At 40.1% G+C, this 6,334-nt stretch overlaps 1 pseudogene; it reads left to right on the top strand.

Annotated features, from left to right (window-relative positions):
- The window catches only part of LOC119583082, a 2,773-nt pseudogene extending 381 nt beyond the window's left edge, over positions 1-2,392 (top strand).
- Positions 2,393-6,334: the final 3,942 nt, after the last annotated feature.

Genomic DNA, 6,334 nt, shown 5'->3' with positions numbered 1-6,334 from the left:
CACCCATGGCCGCTCTCCCTCCCAGAAACTCTCCAGCCTGACCACCCGCAGTCCTTGGTCCCGCTTCTCCCTCACCGACGCTGTCACCAACCTCTCTTCCCTGTTCTTGCCCCCACACCAACAACAACTTCTTGGCTTCGGTCTTTCCTTTGCTCTCCGCCCTCGACCCCTTACCTCCATCGACATTATTTCATCCTTTGACCGTTTCATATCCTCTCACAGGAACTCTTTGCTTGATGTCTCTCTCCTCCGTGGTGCTTTCATCCCGGCCCTCGAATCTCTCCTCCATCCTAACCCTTCCATTCCCAGGCGTTACCGTGAGGCCCTTCAAAGCCTGCACAGGGAGGACGTCACCATTCTGCCTTCTGACAAGGGCAACTCGGTGGTGGTCCTCGACCGTGCCTCTTACCTGCAGAAGGCCCAGGACCTGTTGGATGACGCCTCCACTTATGCTCCCTTGACTAGTGACCCCCGTGAACGCATTGTTGCTACCTTCCACAGAGATAGCAGCCTGTTTTCCGGAGGCGAATCTCTACCAGAGGTTCAGGGTCATCAACCCTCGACTCCCTCATTTCTATGGGCTTCCTAAAATCCATAAGCCGGCCGTGCCTCTGCGCCCCATCATCTCCTCCCGGGGATCTGTGACGCACCCGCTTGCGGCCTGGCTGGCGAAGTCTCTCACACCCCTTCTTGGCACCTTCTCTCCTGCTCACCTTCGCCACTCTCAGGACTTCATCTCCCGCTTGATGACGATTTCGCTTTCCTCCAGAGGAGACTCCCCGCAGAGGATCCTTGTCTTCCTCCAGCTGATTCGTCTGTGTTTGGAGTCTAATTCCTTTTCCTTTGAAGGTCGCTTCTACTCTCAGACGTTCGGTGTTGCCATGGGCTCTCCAGTCTTGGCAAACCTATTCATAGAATTCTTCGAGTCTGAGCTTCTCCCTTCCCTCCTCCTTCGTCCGTCGGTCTGGCTGAGGTATGTCGACGACGTCTTTGCTCTCTGGCCCCATGACCCTGCCCTGTTCTCGGATTTCCTGACGCAGCTGAACTCTTTCTCTCCTTCCATCCATTTCAAGGTGGAATGGGAGGTTGGCAACAAGCTCCTTTTCTCGGACACCCTAGTTCATCGCTCTGCTGACCACTTCTCCTTCTCCATATACAGGAAGCCTATACATAGCAGTATGTACATACACTTCTTCTCATACAATCCTCTCCATGTAAAGAGAGGTGTTGCCACCTCGCTGTTCCTCCGCGTCCTCCGCATGTGTGACCCCCAGTACCTGAATGGAGATATCGACTTCCTGCGTCGCTCGTTCTCCAAACTGGGCTACCCTCGGTAGGTTCTCGACGTCGTGATATCCAGGGCACGGCATACCTTCTACCACGACTCCTCTCCTAAAGAGACTTATCACCTGGCCGCCCTCAGCCTGCCCTACACTGAGGAGATCTACTCTCTCAGTCTCTCTCTTCAGCCTCTCAACTGCAGGCTGATCTTTCGCCAGGTGAACACTCTGCGACGAAATCTGGTCCACACCAGCCCTCCCACTACCTCAAAGGTGGGCACCTATGCTGTTCCTTGTGCCTCCTGTGATAAGCATTGCTTTGGCGAGACAGGCGCCAATCTCATTAAGCGTTTGTCTCAACATGAGTACGCTGTATCCAGGGGAGTAAACAACAACGTCCTCTTTTGCCATCAGTGTGACACAGGCAATCAGATGGACTGGTCAACGGCGCGATTTGTTTCTCCTTCCACTGATGTCTACACCCGCAGACTGGTGAAATACTTCTTAATCAAGCTGCTGCCCAATTTCAACTTGAAGAGCGGCTTTTCTGCTGCGGATAGTCTCTTCGCTTCCCACATCCTCCGCCTTCTCCCTTATGCCGACCATCCGCGTTGCCTCTCCTCTCTCTCTTTTATACCCCCTCCTCTCCCTTTCCTCTTCAGACCTGAAGATGGAATCCAGGTGGATTTCGAAACTGTAGTCTCATTTTTAATAAATCTGGTTTTGCTTTGTGGGTTATTCTATCATAGTATCAACACGGAGAGTGTTTTACCATACATACATACACATATATACATACACACAAACGCACACACATACATACGCACGCACGCACACACGCAACACACACACACACACACACACACACACACACACACACTTTTCAACCATGACATATAATGGTAGACATTCGAATGTAATTTTCATCCTGAAAAATCTGGAGCACAAAGTCTCAACAATGTTTACGACAAATAAAGCTGTTCTTCAGAAGCATTGACCAGTCATCCCCTGCTTGCACTTTAAAAGCAAGCAGTTCCCGAGGCTCAAAAAGCATCATCACTTACGCCAGGATCTCCTCCCTCATACACGAGACAATTTTCAGTGGAGAGTAGTTGCCCAAATAGGATTAAATGATAATGATAATAATAATAATAGTAATAAAATAATAATGATAATGATAATGATAATAATAATAAAATAATAATGATAATGATAATGATAATGATAATGGTAATAATAATAATGATAATTATAGTAATAATGATAATAATAATAATAATGATGATGATGATGATAGTGATAATAATAATGATAATAATAACAATAATGATAAATAGATGAATAGCAAACTAGATAGAGCGGAGCAGGGCTACTCACCTACTATGATCAATTTTTTGGTTTGGATTCCATTTGATACAATGGATATTCTTGGTGTGACATACTGTCTGCTTGATTTTGCTCACGTGTGTGAGCTGCTGCTGACTCGGCTGAACCGAGTCCTTGCCCGCCGTGGTGCCCAGCCACAGCAGTAACCTCCAGGCGACAGTTGCAACTTCTCGTGTACTCGCCGACCCCCGGATGAGAGGCCGACACGTTACCACTGTACTAGCCCGGAGGCCCAGTCAGAGAAGTCAAAGGCCCAGTCAGACAAGCTCCGACATATACAGAAGTCCGGATAAATATTGAACATGAAAATAAAACCGCCAATCAGAGCGCTCTTTATTCACTTTTATTCATTCCATATTTCCGCTTTGATTTATTTATACAAAATTGAAGTTAATTCTACTTTTTCTCTTCCTTGAGCCACTGGTCCCGCTGTGTGTGTGTATGTGTGTGTGTGTTTGTGTGTGTGTGTTTGTGTGTGTGTGTGTGTTTGTGTGTGTGTGTGTGTGTGTGTGTGTGTGTGTGTGTATGCGTGTGTATGCAGATTAAAATGCTTTTAGTGAAGACAACATATCTCAATCAGGAACTCACAGAAAGCAAAATAACGTTTCATTTCAACGATTTATTTAATTGGAAGTCATGAGGTATTTGTATTTGATCTCATAAATATTTTTATCACTTTTCATTCACTTCTCCTAACAATCACCGCGTGTGTGCATTTGTGCGTTTTTTGTTTATCCTCTTTGCGTGTGTGTGTGTGCGTGTACGTGTGTGTATGTATATATGTATATATATATATATATATATATATATATATATATATATATATATATATATATAAACATTGCTCAACATTTGAACCCTACATTTCAATATATGCTAGAACACTGATTCAACGCAGCAGAAGCAGATGATTATCATTTCGTCCGGGAACCTCTCCTGCAACATGCAACAACGGAGCTTCCTCTTCGCTTCACATGCAGCGCTTCAGAGAGCGAGACGCAGCTACCCAAGTGCGGAAAACGTTGAAGTGAGTTTTCTTGATCTGAAGTGAGTGAAGCGGGAGAAAAGAGGCATATGACTGTTTATTTACACTTTGAGAACGGGGGCGAGACGAAAAAGTATGTGAATTCTATAGGGTCATATCTCTCTCCGTATTTGAAATGTAACTATCTTGTTAAATAAAGCATATGAGGATATTTCGAGTGGAAAGTTTGTCAGCACAGACGGTAATAATAATAAAAAAATATAAAAAATGCGTAAAGGAATAGTGTGTATTAAAAGGAAAAATCTGGTTTGTGGAGAAGAGATATTTATTTGAATTAATACGCGAATTTATGAGTTTATTTGCAGCTTATGTACAATTTGCCTTACAGAATTAATGTTTATTCACATCGTACTTATATAACAATCTTCAGAATTATGATGAAAAATGAAATTGATAATTGAAATGAGATATTTATCTATATCTATTCATAATCAAAGAAAATAAAAGACAGCTAATCATGGACACAAATAAACAAGTAGTTATTTAACCACATTTTATTGCGATAAACTCCAGCAAACAGTATTTCAGTTTCAAATCCCGGCGATGTATCCGCGCGGTTCCTCCGTTCATTAAAACTTCGACAAGAAAATGATATATGGTTCTCTCTCTCTCTCTATCTCTCTCTTTCTCTCTCTCTCTCTCTCTCTCTCTCTCTCTCTCTCTCTCTCTTTATATCTTTCTCTTTCTGTCTCTCTCTCTCTCTCTCTCTCTCTCTCTCTCTCTCTCTCTCTCTCTCTCTCTCTCTCTCTCTCTCTCTCTCCTCTCTCTCTCTCTCTCCTCTCTCTCTCCCCTTTCTCTCTCTCTGTTCATTAATTATGTAAATGAAAATAATAATCTGATGTAAATGATGTAAATGTAAATGATGTAAATGATGTAAATTATGTAAATGAAACATGATGTTAATGATGAAAATAAATCATAGATATATAATTGTATAAATTATTATTATTTTTTTTGTATATTCAGTTGTAATCCAAAAGTTTTATTTATTTTCTTTATTTTATGTATTTATATTTATCTATTTATATATTTGTTTGTTTGTTCGTTTTTTTGTTTGTTTGAAAAAGAAAGAGGAGGGAGAATGAGAAAAAAAGAAGAGAATGAAGAAGAGAAAGAAAAAGAAAAAGAGAAAGGAAGGGGAAGAAGAGGAAGAAGAAGAAGAAGAAAAATAAAGGGAAAAAAGAAGAAGAGAGAAAGAAGGAGAAGAAGAAAAAAAGAAAAAAGAGAGAACACACACACACACACACACACACACACACACACACACATATATATATATATATATATATATATATATATATATATATATATATATATATATATGTGTGTGTGTGTGTGTGTGTGTGTGTGTGTGTGTGTGTGTGTATTTGTGTGTGTGTTTGTTTGTGTGTGTGTGCGTTTGCAGCTATATACATACATACGTGTTCTGTGAAGACACTCATGCACACACATACACACAGAGGGACAGAAACTCTTACAGCATTGCTATAGAAACGAAATAACTATCAAATGGTTGTATTATTTCGCCAACACAGGTCATCATATCGATATATATATTTTTTGCTACGTAATATTTCCGCAATTAATATATATTTTTTTCCATTATTTTACAAACTAGGAAAATTCACAAAAACTCAAAATGAATAAACAATCTTCACTGTCTTTATTCTAAAACCCGTAAATAGATAAATAGTGAATAAATGAATAGATAAGATAAAAAAAAATAATAAAAAATAATAAAAAATAATAAAAAAAAGGAAAAAAACCCCATATTAACTCCATATATTTGGCATTTAGAAATCTATAAGAATTACCACTGGTTCGCGTTACAAAGGGAGGTAAACCGGTGAACCAAATTTCCGTACCTCTACCGTCGTTATCATCGTCCTTTTTTATAACAAACTGAAATTTAATTATGTAATTGGTTTCCGAAAGGATAAGTTTCCGAAATCAGCTGCTGTTCTGGTGTATTGGAGTTTACAGATGTTGTTTTTTTGTCATGCGATATCGAGTGTGTGTTTCACTTTCGAAAACAGAAGCTTTTTCTTTTGCCATCACAAAGAAAGAAAACAAAACACAACTGAAAATGATAATAAATAAATATATAAATAAAAAATATACTGCTAAACTGCATCAACACGTCTATATCTCTAAACAACAACAGCAATCCCAACAACAACAACAACAACAAAAAACAGCTGTTGAATCAATCACTATTCCACCGAAATTCGAAACCTTTTGTAAAAAAAACATATCGGGGAAAAGACCATACGAGTTTCGCAACGCGTAACCATATCAACTTTCCATTTCATTAAAACTTAAACAGGAAAATGCCATATATCTTTTCCCCCTCGTTCATGCCCCAAACGTGTTCACATTACTAAATGGACAATCATCTCTAAGAGCTCATCTTAACAGCAAAGAAATTTCACTCTGTGTGTTTATTTTTCCTCTTAAAAATGGTGATTCTTAGCCAATCTAGTTTACAATGTTTTTATTTGTTATCATTTTCCCAAAACGCACAAACACAAAAAAAACAAACACCAAAACATTTAGTATACTCTTTGCTTTACCACAGACATCTCAGTACGGAAAATGTTCAGCCAAGTTCATCGCAAATAAA

The sequence above is a fragment of the Penaeus monodon genome, chromosome 16, assembly GCF_015228065.2.
Source record: "Penaeus monodon isolate SGIC_2016 chromosome 16, NSTDA_Pmon_1, whole genome shotgun sequence".
NCBI lineage: Eukaryota > Metazoa > Arthropoda > Malacostraca > Decapoda > Penaeidae > Penaeus > Penaeus monodon.
Note: the sequence above shows the minus strand (reverse complement) of the source record. Positions and strands in the feature narration are given on the sequence as shown.